Source organism: Zalophus californianus, chromosome 9 (assembly GCF_009762305.2).
Source record: "Zalophus californianus isolate mZalCal1 chromosome 9, mZalCal1.pri.v2, whole genome shotgun sequence".
NCBI lineage: Eukaryota > Metazoa > Chordata > Mammalia > Carnivora > Otariidae > Zalophus > Zalophus californianus.
In genome coordinates this window covers 6,864,942-6,879,759 of record NC_045603.1, presented here as the reverse complement: position 1 = coordinate 6,879,759, position 14,818 = coordinate 6,864,942, and the positions used below count along the sequence as shown (strand labels likewise).

At 55.9% G+C, this 14,818-nt stretch overlaps 1 protein-coding gene across 1 annotated transcript in view; it reads right to left on the bottom strand.

Moving 5' to 3' along the window:
* TCF20 (transcription factor 20) overlaps positions 1 to 14,818 on the bottom strand; it is a 191,933-nt gene that overhangs the window by 104,597 nt on the left and 72,518 nt on the right. The window lies entirely within an intron of this gene.

The window sequence follows — 14,818 nt, the reverse complement described above, 5'->3', positions numbered from 1 at the left end:
GGGGCCGGGCAAGGGGGCAGCTCCTGACCGCCAAGCGCCCTCCGGCCCAGCGGGCCCGGTTCCCTTCCCTCCTCCGCCCCTTAGCGCCGCGTGTCCTTGGATGAATGACTTAGGCTCCCTAGATAACAGATAACTTCCTCAGTTTCCTCCGCAATAAAAGCGAGGAGCTGGGAGGCCCACCAACCTCGCATGTAAAATAGATACTCACCGAAAGCCAGTTGCCTTCGCCTGCGGCGGCATTAAAAACGCTGCAACGCCTGGCTGACTGGACCCAGGGTCCAGAATTAATTTGGAGATAAGGTGGAGGATTTGCGGTGCCAAGGCCTCGGGCCGTTCCCAGCCTTCTTTTGCAAACCTCATGTATGTTTTATGGAGCAAAGGAATGGCTTGGCCTTTTTTTTTTTTTTTTTTTAAAGAAAATCTCAGTTGTAGAACAACCACTGAGATGTTTGTTCGCTGTGACCCACTGCTATCAAAAGGGAGAAGGCCCGTGGGGGGTAGGATGTGTTGGGAATGTTTGTGATCCTGCTTCTGACTCACCCAGAGATCTGGCCAAATACTCTCCCCAGTCTGGGCCTCAGTTTCCCACTGGTATATAAAGGGAAGGAGGAGAGTTTGAACTAGATGCCCCTAATGTTGGCTAACATTGCTGATTCTAAATTAGGGCCCCATCTGCCCTAGATGTTAGGGGAGTATGTGGCTTCCTTTCCTGAAGCAACCCAACTTGAAGGTAAATTGGAATTGGAAGAGTGCTTTGGACAGCAGGTGGAGGTTGATAGGAACCAGGTGTGGCCTGGGACCCAGATTTCAGTACATTTGAGGTACAGAGCTCCCCTGGGCCTAGCTCTACCCTCTCACCTCTAGCTTCACCTAGCCAGAGACATAAATGTTCTACCTTGCCTTGGGCCACCCAAGGAGGGTCCTGGCCGTGGCAACACCTGCCCCCAGTAAAGGGATCCAAGGCAGGGCCTCCGTTGGTTCAGCACTTCAGGAGGATGTGGTTGGGGAAGGCAGTGATTTCTCCTGGCTCCTGTCCAATTTCACAAAGTAGGGGCTGGCTCCAATGTGGGTCAGGGCTATTCTTGGAGACTTGATTCCCCAACACCTCCTGCATGCCAAGCGGGGTGCCGGGCTCTTCCGGGGCAGAGCTGAAGAGGCTGCTAGGCCCTGCCCTCTGACTGTTCCATTGTTCTGTGAGTTTCATTTTCAAGTTCTTTCACACTAAGACTTTTAAAAGACCAGTGCTGACTTCTGCTCAGGTCAGGGCTGCAGAGGGAAAAGATGGGGGGACTCCCAGCACAGACGCATGTTTTCTGGACAAACTTGGAAGGATGCAGGGGAGCTTTCTAAGCACTGAGTGTTGGGGGCACCCTCAGTTTCTTGAGAGAACTCATGAAGGGAAGAGCTTTTCCTTAGTCTCCTGCCCCATCCTTCCCTTCCCCTCTTCCTCAGCTCCCTCAGGTCTCAGACGGAGGGACTGAAACAAGAAATGGATGGTCACAAACTGTGCAGAGAGCCTCATTCAAAAGGGAAAGAATGCAGATAGAGAACGGGAGTCCAGGCTCTTGTCTGCTCCTGCCTCCTGTCCCTGGACTGGTTCTATAGCCCCCTCTCTCCCAACCCCCTTGAACCCTGCCAGAACGTTGCCCAGCCAACCTCTACCTGGAAACTTCCCCAGTCCTAGGGCCAGGCCAGCCTGGACCTCTTCACCCCTGGTGGCCTGTCACTTTTCCTTTCAGTACCATTTGGAAGAAGAACCTGTGGGCACGATAACCAGCAGACAGATACAGGTTACTCTTGGGCTGTGTGGCCTTGGACAAATCACTTCACCTCTCTGGTTTCCTTAGCCGTTAAAGGGGACAATAAGGTACCATGGGAGCCTAAAGAGATCTGCATAAAGAATTCAGTACAATACCAGGCACATATTAACAACAGCTACAGTTCCACAATATGGCCACAACAGGACACATGAGCAGACTGAGGCTCAGAGAGGGCAAGTTACTGCCCAAGATCCCACAGTGGCCAGAGCTCAATGGGGGAAACTCCTCTTTGATCACATTAGAGTTCCTCTATTGTTCTCTTGTCTCATCTACGAGAATCTTGTTTTTCCTACCACTTTAAGGAAAGGACAGTAGATCTGTTTGGCTTTTTTTCCTCTCCTAACCTAGTCTACTGAAAAAATACTTATTGAACTGAATCAGTGGTTTCAATTCCAGAAGCAAAATTAATCCTTTCCCTCCTCCTCCGGCTTTTGGAAACCCTGTGTCACTCCCTTTATTACAAACTCCTCTGCCCTCCTCCAGGCGCCTGGGCCACTCCGGGATTACAAATGGAGCCTTCTGCCTCTAGGTCACTGATTCCGCTACCATCTGTCAGCACGGATTGATTGAGGAGACTGGCCTGCTCGGCAGATCAGTGACTTGTGCGAAGTGAGCCGGGGTGTCAGTGCCTTCAGCGGCAGGCGGATGGCCTTTCTCTCCCTCTCTGGCTCTCAGGAGCATGTGTACGGCCCTCACCTTTATCCTTCACCGGGTGCCAGCTCTCCTTCCTCTCTGGAGGTGGCTCCTGCTAACTCTAACACACCAAGAGGGAGGCCCGGAATGCCTGCGTGCCATCCTCCAGGAGACAGCTTATAAAAGCCTCTGGTTAACAGAGTGAGGAACCCCCTACCACAGCATCCTGCAGGGCCTGTCCCAGGCCAGGCACAAATAGCAGGGGTGGCCAGATCCTCTGTGGACATGCCTTCATTCCACACAGAACACTTAGCTGTGTGCTAGGCCATAAGTCCTGATGGAGGGAGCATAGGGGCTCTGAATAAGTCCTTCTGGGGCAAGGTCACGGCAGGCTCTAAGGCTAAGGGAATAGGGAAGGCTCCAAACAGAGGGCCAGGGCATATCAACACACATGAGTGTGCATGCAGCCACCTGCTGTTCTCAGGAGGGCTGTGCCCAGCGCACAGACAGGGAAAAGGAGAGATGAGGTTGCAGACGTGGGCAGGGATGGGATCCTATAGGGCCTTGACATGAATTTGTTTCACAGGGTCTCACAGTGATCTCTGCTTAGGAGGTCAACCCTGCCCTCCACCCCAGCCCTCCAGGATCAAAGTTGTGGCTCCCTCCTCAGCTCCCACTGGTCACACAGGGCTATTTCGAACTGTATCCATCTCTCCCACGGGGCTATGAGTATCTGCAGGGCAGAGACATCCTATGCAGGGCAGGGTACCATATCCATAAAAATGATAACATTAGGAATCATGGTACAGCCCAGAAGGATCCAAGCTTACTGGGAACAGGCACTGTGGGTTTGCAACAACCTGATGAGGTTGGTTGGTACTGTATCACTGTTACAAAGAGGCACAGAGAATTTAACCTGTCCCAAGTCACACAGCTTGGAAGAGGCCACACTGGGATTTGAACCTAGGTCTTTAGAGGTTGCACGCTTAACCACCAAGCTTCCCAGCACTCAGTAAACACTGGAAGGATGGATGGATGCAGACAGTTGGTGGGTCCCAAAGTCTGCAGGCAGATCAGAAAAGAGATATAAGAGGGTCTGCAGGGTCAGCACCAGCCTTTCCCCACAAGTGACATGTTCAAGCCCTGGAGAATGGGCAGCTTGCAGGCAATGGGCTCTCAGGCCCCGCACCCAGAAGACCATGGCCTGCCCAAGTGGCAACTGTTGTGTGGCAGCTCACTCTTCCCACAGGTGAGCAGAGAGAAAACAGCGGAGGAAACACAGCTGAGCAGCTGGAGGGCCCCTGCAGCCTGGCCACAGGGGAGATCGCCCCTCAGCCCACTTGGCACTCCTAATCCCTAGTGGCTCTACTCTCAGCCCCTGGCATGACGGCCTAGCACAGGCCACTAAACTAGGGGCCCAGCCTGGTCTCACCCATGTAGGTCCTTCAGCAAATCATCCAATGGCTCTGAGTCTCAATGTCTTCATCTGGGTGGGAGGAGGGGCTGAGTGGGCTGCCTGTGTCCAGGGAGTCGGGTCCCTTACCTGGGCAAACCCCATTCACTCCCCCAAACAACCTTATGAGGCAGGGATTGTCATCTTCATTGTACAGAGCAGGAAATGGACACACAGAGATGCTAAGAGATTTGCCTGAGGTCACGCAGCTAGCAAACAGCAGAGCTGGAATTTGAACCCAGCTTTCCAGCTCCAGGGCCCCCACTGAGTCCCTTCCAGCGCGACAGAAAGTTCAAGATGAAATGATCTAGCAACGGCAATGACACACGCATGTTCGAAGCACTTCCCTGCATTAACTCGCTTAATCCTTACAACAGCCCTAGGCAATGTGGATGGTGTTACCTTGTTTTGCAGATGAGGAAACAGAGGCACGTAGCAGCCAGGAAGGGGCTGGAATTGACACGGGCAGGTCGGACCCAGAGCCCCTGCATCGCCTTATCACATGGTAACAATAGGGAGGTTCTGTTCCTTTGGGATTATTTCTGCTTGAAAGCTCGAGACTTTTAGCCCCATCATTGCTGGGCTCCCCAGGAAGGCAGTGCTGCATGCCAAGGCGTGCTGGGAAAGGACTTTGTTCCGTCCTGTTCTGTTGACATGCTCTTCATTTTAAGCCCGAAACCCAAGCTTGCTGCAAAGAATTGAAATGGTGGAGAAAAATGCAGCCGAGATACAGCCACTACTTCCTGAGCCTCCAGTGTTCGCTGTGCTTGGGGCTCTATGTGTGTCCTCGCATTTAACCTTCACCACCCCCGAACAGCCCCCACTTCACAGCTGAAGCAACCGAAGCCCAGAGTTGCTAACAAGATGCCCAAAGGCACACAGCCGCTAAGCAGTAGATTAGGGACTTGAGAATCCTGGCTCTTCTGACCACGTGAGCTGTGCCCCCATGGGAGCAAGGAGGTGCGTCTTGCTGGCTGGGCTTGGACAGAAATGCTTCTGCTCATCTTCTGACACAGGCTGGTCCCTCCAAGTCATAATCCCTTGGCCACTGGGAAGGCACCAGGACAGAGGTGTGGGGATGCATAGCTAGATGCTGCCTTCTGGGTTGGGGAAGCTGAGAAATGTGGACATAGATGCACACCCCGCCCCCCACACCGACCCTGACTCCATCTCTCCCTCCAGTGGATTTGGGAATGGCTGCCCGGCCGTTGTCTTCTGGAAGGTGATTGTCTTCTGGAAGCGGTCATGTCAGGTGAGGTTCCTCGACTCTGCCCTGCATCTCCCTGCTGGCTGGTGAGGATAACTGACAAGGCACATGTGTGATTCCGGGGGAAAAAGAAAGCAGCAGAGTCGATGGATTCTTCAGCTACCACCTGGTCCTCTTGGCCGTAGCCTCTGTTCCTGGCCCACCCCATCCCTGCGGCAGACTTCATTACAGTGACCCACAGCCAGCTTCGACCCTCCTGCTCCTGGCTCAGAAGTCTTCCAAGGGTCCCAAGTGCCTTCAGAATTCAAGTCGGTTCCCATTCACCTGGAAGGCAAAGCCCGTCTGGCCCCAGCTCACTTCTCCAACCTTCTCTCACATGTCTGATTCTGCCTCTTTGCCAAACCAAGTGAGTTGTGTTCCTGCCGTGTGCCCGACTGCTCCCCAAAGCAGGAAGCACCCCCCTTCCCTAGAGACTGAAACGATAACCTCTTTCAAGACTCCACCACCTCCACGAAGCCTTACCTTAGTACTCATCATAAATTCATTCCACACACATTCATTGAGCCCTTACCATATGCCAGGCACTGCGTCCAAGGGCCCCTGTTGTCATGGGGCCATTAGAGAGAACGAGTCAACACATAAACAATCATTTGGTAAAGCTGTGGTGCACACTAGTAAGAAAGCATGCCAGGTGCACAGAGGGTGTATAATGGGACCCTGGGTACTGGGGATCCAGGACATCTGATTTGAGACCTGCAAGATAGGAAGGGGCCACGTGATGAGGTTGGACACGAGCTCCAGGCGGCGGGCACAGCGTGGGCAAAAGTCTTGAGGCAGGAGGGAGCGAGTCGTTTCTCAGGAAGGGAAAAGAGGCCAATGCAATTTAAGTGAAATGAGAAACTGGAGAGGCAGCTGGAATCAGACAGTGCAGGCCACAGAAGGCATGGGGATTTTATCCCAAGGCAAAAAGGGGAAGCTATCGAAAGATTCTGAACAGAGCAAACAGTCAATATTCATTTGTAAACGATCCAGCCAGCTGCCCTGTGCCTGAGCATCTTCTGAAAAACTCAGACTTTGCATCCAGCCACCCCCAAACCTCAGGACATCTGGTCAGTTGGGTGTGGAGTTTTCAAATCCTTCCTCCTGGACTGAGCTATTGAGGGTAGGACTGACTTCCGGTTCTCCCCCATCATCCCAGCACATACAACTGCTCCAAAAACATTTGTGGAACAAACTAACAGACAGGACAAGACACTTACCAGCATTTCCCCTGGAAGGGGCCAGGCTGCCTGAGGGGCCTTCCACGTTCTCTGGAAATCACAAAATTCAAGGGTTTTAGTGAGGCCACTACTCAGGGAGCCCTTGAGAGCAGAGCCAGCATCCCACCAATGTCAGCCAGCATCCAGCATGACACGGCACAGGCACCTGCCCGTGACCGTCTCGTGGACGACCAGAAACAGAACCGAAAGATCTCGACAAGGTGCTTTGGAGCTCACAAACTACGCTTCACACTAGCAGCCTCACATAGGGCCCACCCTCACAGGTGGGAATGGTTCCTGCCCCCTTTCACAGATGAGGAAACGGAGGCCCAGGAAAAGGGGGGGTCTCCAGCAAATCATGCCAAAGCCAAGACTAGAACCTGACAACGATCAGGCTACTTACGGCCTCACAGGGTTAAGAAAGCTCTCCAGAAATTTCTTTTAAAAATGTTTTAAAATGACATATTTCATCAGGATGTCTGTCACGCCAGCAGTGGGAGCCAACACACCAATTCTCGCGGGCTGTTCCCGGTACACGTCAGATCCACACGCTCAGCCCCAGGCCCTGAGGCTGGCAGCTTCGCCCAGAGCACGGGAGGGGCCTGAGTGATGAGTCCTTGGCTCCCTGGGCTTGGTGCTGGCACACGGCAGGTGCTCAGTAAACTGACTGAGGGGACTCTGAACTGATTTGAGGGGATAACTAGAGAGAACATTCCTAGAGCTCTCGCGTGGGTGCCGTGCTGAGTGAGTTACCAGCATTAAGTCGGGTCGCCCTCACACAACCCTACAAGGCGAGTCGGACCATTATTCCCATTTACAGGTATAGAAACTGAGGCTCAACGCAATAAATCATTAGCCTGCGATCACACAGCAAGTGAGGGACAGAGTCAGGATTTGAACCCACACAGAGCCCTTAAGTAACCCCATGCCCTGACTGAGCCAAGGTGAGCAGAAAGGTCCCAGGCAGAGGGAAGAACTACCATGCCTTCCTCAAGGGCTGGGACCCTGTGGGGCGCCCCTCTCCCTCACCTGTCATGACCATTATTCCCATCCCGTGTGGGCAAGCAGTGACAACAGGCAGGTAACCACCTTGTCAGAGGTTTCACGTTTCCCTAGCCTCTCTCCCCTAGTGGTCTCTAGGCTACCTTTACAACTGTCCTACCTTCTATGGACTCCCGGCATTATAATCCGCCCCAGCTCATTTTTGGCAGTAGGTGTGATGTCAAAAGGGGGAAGAAGAAGACAATGCAACCTTGGGCAAGCTCCCTAAGCTCTTAGGGCCTCAGCTTTCTCATCTGCAGAACGGGGACATAACCACCTGCCACAGAGGGCTGTCCACGCAGCTGTTTCATCAGTGACCTTGCACCTAAGGGTTGTTTCCAACACTCTGGCCTCAGGTACCCCATAAGGTGGAATCACTCATCCGGTGAGCAAGCCAGGCTCAGGGAAGTAAGGTGCCCTCCAGCACCCAGCACCCAGCAAAGGATACAGTGGAACAAGGGGTGAGCGGTCTGTCCGACTCCAGGAGAGGGTGTTAATGAACCCCTTGGACCCTGGCAACTCAGCTGCTCACAGCCAGGTGTGGGCCAGATGTGGTCTCCTAGCCCTGTATGCTCACACTCCCAGGGCGCTCCCCTAACATGGCACATGTCACATGGTGTTGGGGCCATTACCCTGCCGGATGGATGCTCTCGGCCCCCTACCCCAGGCCAGGTGAGGTGTGTGGGTGGGGGCAGGAGGAGCAGTTGGAAGGATAGGCACTATGGCTGACTGCAGAATAGAAGGGAAGTTAGCACCCTTTCTGGAAAAATCAATGGGCAGATGATGCTGCCGAAGTCACAATCTGCATGGAAGCCATACAAGGAAGTCAAAGAGATGAGAGAATCAAAGCCCCTTATAGTGGGTGGGGCCCTGAGAGGTGAGTGAGCCCAAGTCCCCATCATATAGATGGGGAAACTGAGGCCCAGGGTGGGGCCATGACTTGCTCAAGGCCCCATAGTGTGTTGGTGGCTCATTTGCCATGGTGGGTGGGCCATTTGCTGGTCTTCAGGCCTCACACCCCAGGCATCTGATCCTCTCTGGTCTTCCCCACACTACCAAGGGGGCCAGTTTAGCCTCCCCCAGAAACACCAAATCTCAAGCTCTTCCCTGTAGGCTTTTGGCTTCTGGGATGCCCTACTCCCCATCCCCACACTCCGCTCACATGTTGGGCAGAGTTGGAGAGACTATATTCAATAAGCGACTACATAGTTATATAATTAGAACAGAGCCCACCTAACTCCCAGTAAGTGCTCATAAATGTTAGCTATTATTACCAGGCATGATTATCACCATTTTACAGCTAGGGAAACTGAGGCTCGGAGGGACTGAGTGGCCCACAGGTATGAGGCGCTAGAGCCTTCACTCTTCTGGGCTTTTTCTTTAAGCTAACAGTTATTGGGTGCCCTTGGGAGCCAGGCTCTGGGCCAACTGCTTTGTGAGAATTATCATCCACAATCCTCACCATAGCCCTGTGATTTAGGAACTACGATCACCCCAAGAAACTGAGGCTCAGAGAGGGCAGGCGACTTGCCTGAAGCCACACAGCTGGTACATGGCAGAGCCACGGGTGATCTCAGGCAGCCTGGCCTCCATCTGTAGTGCCATCTCACTTGGGGCAGACTAAAGGGAGTAACCGCCCTGGCCTCTTGCAGGAGGAACTCTCACCCAAGTGAGAGACCAGGCATCCATTCTATTTCCCCGGCAATGTTGGCTCTGACTCAGAGTGGGGCCTGGGCCAGTCCTAGACCCCAGGAGTCCTAAAACTTCAAATTAAAAGAAGACCCACGCTGGTCCTTAAATTCAAAGATGGGGCCATCTGGGAAGCCCACCACCACAAGACCAGCCTGAGAGGCCTGACTGGGAAGGAGCTAAAACAAGCAAGCCTGCTTTTCAGGATCCTAGAGAACACTGTGACTTTCTAAGACACGAATGCCTCCAGGAAGTCAGGTTTGCTGTGATCAGGACGTCTGTGTAAAACCTGCCCACTCCATCATCAAGTCAGGTTTCTCCCTTCTTCCAAAACTGGCTCCCACTGCCAAGGGCCCTCTCTCCCCCTAGCCGTCCCTAAGCTTCGGCCACATGAAGTGACCAACCCTTTTATACCTGGAGGCTCTGCCCTTGCTCTTCCCCTGATGGCCCCCCCTCCCTGCCGTAGCCTGGGCACATTCCTCATTCTTCACGGCCTTCAAATGCCACCTCCTTGAAGCCCCTCTCAATTGTCCTGTAAGAGTTCACAAGAGTACCCCAGGGAGAACATTTTTCACTGGGCCTCTGGGTTGCTGGGACAGCCAAGCTCCCTCAGAGCTATGGCTGCCACTAATTGAACACCTGCTGTGTGCAGGTGCTGCACCTGCAGTCTCTTAACCCCCATAAGGAGTCCAGAAGGCAGAGGTTACTGTCCCCAGGGCACTGCCTTTTAAAACCGCAGCTCTGGGAGACCAAGTGACTTGCCCAAAGTCACACAGACAGCAAGTGGCCAAGGAAAGCGGCCTCTCAAAACTGTGTCACTCCAGAGCTCCTGGGATGCATCAGATTGGGGACATCCAGAGCAAGAGGGCCTGCTCTGCTCCTCCCATCTCTGCGTGCCAAGAGGGTGCCCGCTCCAAGTGGGAAGGCTCTGTGAACCTGGGCTGGGTGAAGTGAGCCGAGTAGCCAGGCTGGCCCTCTCGGTGGCCACCCGCCTGGGGCTCTCCGCACCTCGGGCCGATGGAGGGGGGCAGGTCTCGAGCCCAGGCCTGGAGCGGACCCAGCATCTTGGCCCTGGGGAGAGTCTAGCCACTCTTCTTTCCTTTCCCATCTGGCAAAGGGAGCTCCATGAGAAGGCCAGGCGGGCAGCTCCTCAGTCTCTGCTGTGCTCCCTGGCTCCCCTGCGGGGGCTGGCCCATGGGCCCAGGACCTGAAGGAAATGTGAGGGCAGATAAACGAGCCCACCACCAGTTTCAGAAAGGACATTATTTAGTCACAGGAGGCTCTGCAGCTCCGGGCAGACCTCCCCTTCATAGGCATAGCTTGGTTTGCCCTCACCTGTCAGGCTCCATGGGGAAAAATTCTCTGGGTGGGTTTGCCCAAAGGAAATGAGCCTATCACCCCTCTTAGGGTGTCTGGCAGGGTGACTGTTCCTGGTGGCCCACCTTCCTGGGGAATCTGTGGGTCTGGACCTGCTCCCCTGGCCTCCAGGTGAAAACCTCCTCTGTGCTCAGCTCTGGGCAGGTGCTGGGAACACTGGGAGGATAGCCTGAAAGCCCCTGTACCCAAGGGCCTCACGGTAACCAGTGTGATCAGCGCTGTGAGGGGGGCGAATGGAGTGGACACGGCACAGGCTCCAGCCCATCCAAGTGGAGGGCAGGGGGAGGCTTCCTGGAGGAGGTAAACTGAGTCCAGAAGGACTTACCTGGCAAAAGAGGAGGCAGGGAAGAACCAGCTCCCAGGGAAAGAGGACTAGTACAAGGGCCACAGCCCGAGCAATGCCTGGTGTGTGACAGGCTGGACCCAGCCAGCCACAGGCTTCCCCTGAGCCTCCATCTGAGAAGGGCTCCTGCCTCCACTTCTCAGCTCTGAACTCTCCATCCCTGCTGGGGCCTGAGCTGTGGCCTGGCCCTGGTAAGACCCCACCCTTGCATTCTCTGGAGATCTGCTCCAAAAACTGGCCACCTGTGTGCATGGCACTGCACCTGCCTGTGCCCTCTTGTAGCCCAGAACCTTGGGCTGTGGTCACTTTCTGGGCCAGGTCAGGCTCAAGCTCCCTGCCCTCCCAGGCCCGTCAGAGGAGTCACGGTTCTGGGACACTTGGTCAACACCGGCTTGGCCACAGAGCCCCTGGCCAGCCTGGCCTTATAATCTCTCAAGCCCCGTCTGGGCCTAGGTCCCAGACTCTCGGTCTCCCATCACCCTTGGGAAGCAGCTGTGGGCAGAATTAGCCTTCTGAGACCTCAGACTGCCCAGGCTAAGAGAATGACGGGACTGTGACCCTGGCTGGGGACAGAGACCTAGCAGGGAGGTAGCCAAGATGGGGCAGCGGCTGGGGGTCGGAAGAGCAGCCTGGGCGTCCCGCAGAGTGAGGAGGGGGCTGCCACGCCAGGGAGGAGGGAGGACCAGCTCCTCCCCGCCATGCTGGCCTGTCTGTCTCCAGCACTTCACTGTAAAAATAAATGGAAGAAGCACACGCCAGACAGAAAAAAGGGAAGGGAAAAAAAAAAAAACAACAAAAAAAAACACCCCCAACCGCCCCACATGCGCTCCCTTGGCGGGTCTGGGCCACGGCCTTGGCCTGGGTTACTTGCTGCTGCTTTTCCCCGGGAAGCAGCTAGTGCCAAATTTGCATTTACCACAAACAGAGACAACACAATGTCATAATCCTTCCCCTGTCATTCTCTCCTCTCTTCCTCCTCCCACCTCAGACACACACACGCTAACACAAAATGACGGCTCCCTCGACAGCCTGAAGGAGCAAAGCCCTCGATCTGCCTCTTAATCGTTGGCGTTTCTCTCTGGCCCGCGCTCCGAGCTCCGTGCCCATCGCCCAACTTACAGCAGACCACCCACTGCCCCCTCCTTTGTCCCGAATCACCGCTGACAAATGGCCTGCTGGAGGTAAAAGAATATGCCTGGAAATAATGGGGGGGAAGAGAAGCCAGCCCCTGCGCCCCGCCGCCTCTGCACCCTCGCCGCTGGGGTCCTGGCCGCGGAAGCTGGACAAGGGGCAGGGATGGTGACTCGGCCCCTGGGACTCTGACCCGGGGCCCTCCCCGTCACGCCCCTGCTGCTGCCCGGGGCCACCGCGCTCCCCGAGCAGCCCCCTCCCGCCCCTCCTCTCCCGGCCACCCTCCTGGGCGCTGCTCTGAACATCCCCCGCGCTGCCCCCCCTCCATCGCTCTTGATGGCAGTTTCAAAGCTGCAGCCGCCACTCGAGCAGCTGCGGCCTTTGATGGGGACAAGGCAGCGAGGGCGGCCCGGGAGGCCCCTGGCCGCCCTGCCCTGGCCCGGCCCGGTCCTGCCTGCCCCCCCCCCACCCCCCACCCCCCGCCACCCCCCCCCCCCCAGGAGCCTCGGGCCGGGCCGCGCGGCGCGGCGGAGCACCCAGCGGGCACGCCTCGCGCGCCAGAGCAAACTTTCACGACCGGAGGGAGAGCGCCGCGCACGCCCGTTACCTCTGCAGCAGCATCCTTCCTGGCACTTGCCCCAGACCCTCGGACAGACCGGCCAGGAGGACAGCAAGTCCCAAGCCCCAAGCCGAGGCTGGGGAGGAGGGGAGAGGGAAGAGGGAGAAGGAAAAGGAAAGGGGGGCAGTTTCTCGTCTTTCAGCCTCCTCGCGGCTCCTCCTGCCCAAGCCGGCAAGTGAAGTCACAGGGCTGGGGCGGTGACATCAGCTGAGCCTCTGACATCACGGCCCCTGCCGGATCTCACCTCTGCAGGGTGGAGATGGAAGAGCAGCAGGGAGGAGGGGATGGGTGGAGGAGGGAGGGGAGCACCGATCCTTCCTTCACCCTCAACTGCGGAGAGCGTGTGCCAGCGCGGTGGGGGGGAGGGGAGGGGAGGGGGGGCGGCTCCTGTCTGAAGAATATGTTTTATCTCTATAGATAGGGGCGATTATGTGTCTATTTATAATTGGCCCCAGAGTGAATGGCTTAAAGGGGGAGACCGCCCACCACAGGCGCGAATCAAGGCTCCCTGCTCTTCTTGGAGCTACAGGGTAAAGGCCAGCGTGACGGCTCACAGGTCCCAGGGACTCGTCCCCAACACGTCGGGCAGTGAGCACGAAGACCTGGCGAGGCTCAGAGACGGAAGGGCCTCCCTGAGGCTGCACAGCAGGAAAATGAGCTGATATCTGAGGGGCAGAGGCACAAGGAGGTGGGAAAGGGCTGGTCGGGGCCAGGAAAGGAGCCCAGAGCCTGAAGGGCCAGCCCAGCAGCTTTAGGGCTTTTTGAAGACTTTGCCAGCTGCAGGAATGAGGCTTTGGATCTGATCATTCAGCCCAGGCCATCCCTCCACAAAGGAGGGCTTCAGAAAGGGAGAGGCAGGGTGGAGTAGTCCCCATCACCCCAAGGCCCATCTAGGTCCGCCCCTCCGGGTATGGCATGCTAGTTCCAACGGGCTGAGCATCAGGCACTCCTACTCCTCTTTTATTCCGTCGCAATGCCTGAGAAGTAGGTACCGAAACCCTACCCAGGTCAAGGTGGGGAAACTGAGGCCCAAGAGGTGGTGGGCCAAAACAGGGACCCAGGTGTCCAGTGCCCAGACTCCAGACCTTGGCCAGACCCTTGGCCCTACAATGCCCTTGGCCTGAGCCTCCTACTCTATAGCTGCTTGGGCCAAACCCAGCCTGACAGGGTCTCCCTGGTCCTATGCCCGCCTCCTTGGAGAAAACCATGGTTGCTGCAGCCTCTGTCCTTAGATGAGAGGCTACGTAGCCACTCGGCTGTGCTCCCTCCAGCCTGAGACCCTAGCCCAGCCCCGGGCCCCTAAGGGGCCCAGTTTGCCTGGGTCAAACCTGACGGTACCCTCTTCCTGGCTCCACAGGGGACCTGGGCTGCTGGGCACTGACTGCCCCAAACTTGGCACACACCAACTGAGCTTCTGGGCCTGATGTTTAGTGAGAGCCCACTAAGCACCAGGCTCCGGTTTCTCATGTCATCCTTTCCACGGGCAGGATGTCAGGGTTACAAGGTTTCAGGCCAGGACACAGGGCTGCTCCCACTATCTGGAAAGTACTTCCATTTCTCTTGGGCTTTCCCCAAAGCCCAGAGCTAATGTTCCCAGCTCAGTTCTCAGGACTCCTGCCATGCTTTGCCCTGGTCCTTCCCCCCACAACCAAGACCGGACATGGTGCAGAATCCGCACAGGACACTCAGGAAGCCCTTGGAGGCAAAGGACTCTACTCACAAAAGATGAGCACGCAACTCCAAACACCAGCCAGGAAGCCCAGAACGAACACCTTCCTTCCATTCGCTAAACCAACCATGCTCTCTCGTGCCTCCAGGCCTTTGCCCATGCTGTTCCCTCTGCCTGGAACACCTTTTCAACCCAGCCCCACCCCTTCCCTGATAACATGAGGGTCTCAACTGAGACATCACTTCCTCCGAGAAGCACTTCCTGACCCTCAAGTCCAAGTTAGATGTGGCTTTCCATGTCTCTCTCCCATTACCGGTCCTACTCCACAAGTGTCCTGAGGGGCCAGCAAGAAGTGGCAGAAAGGGATGGGGGTTCTGAAAGGGACGGCCAGGTTCCCATCCCAGCTACTGTGTGACCTTGGACAAGTCACCTGACGCCTCCCAATCTGTTTCCTCCTCTGTGAAATGGGGGGAGTAACAGCAGTCTCGGCCCTCACCAGACCCCAGCAGAATGGTTCTTGCTCTTTCACTTGCCTGCCTCCCGAGCTGGGCTGCCAGATCAGCCAAGGACATGGGTC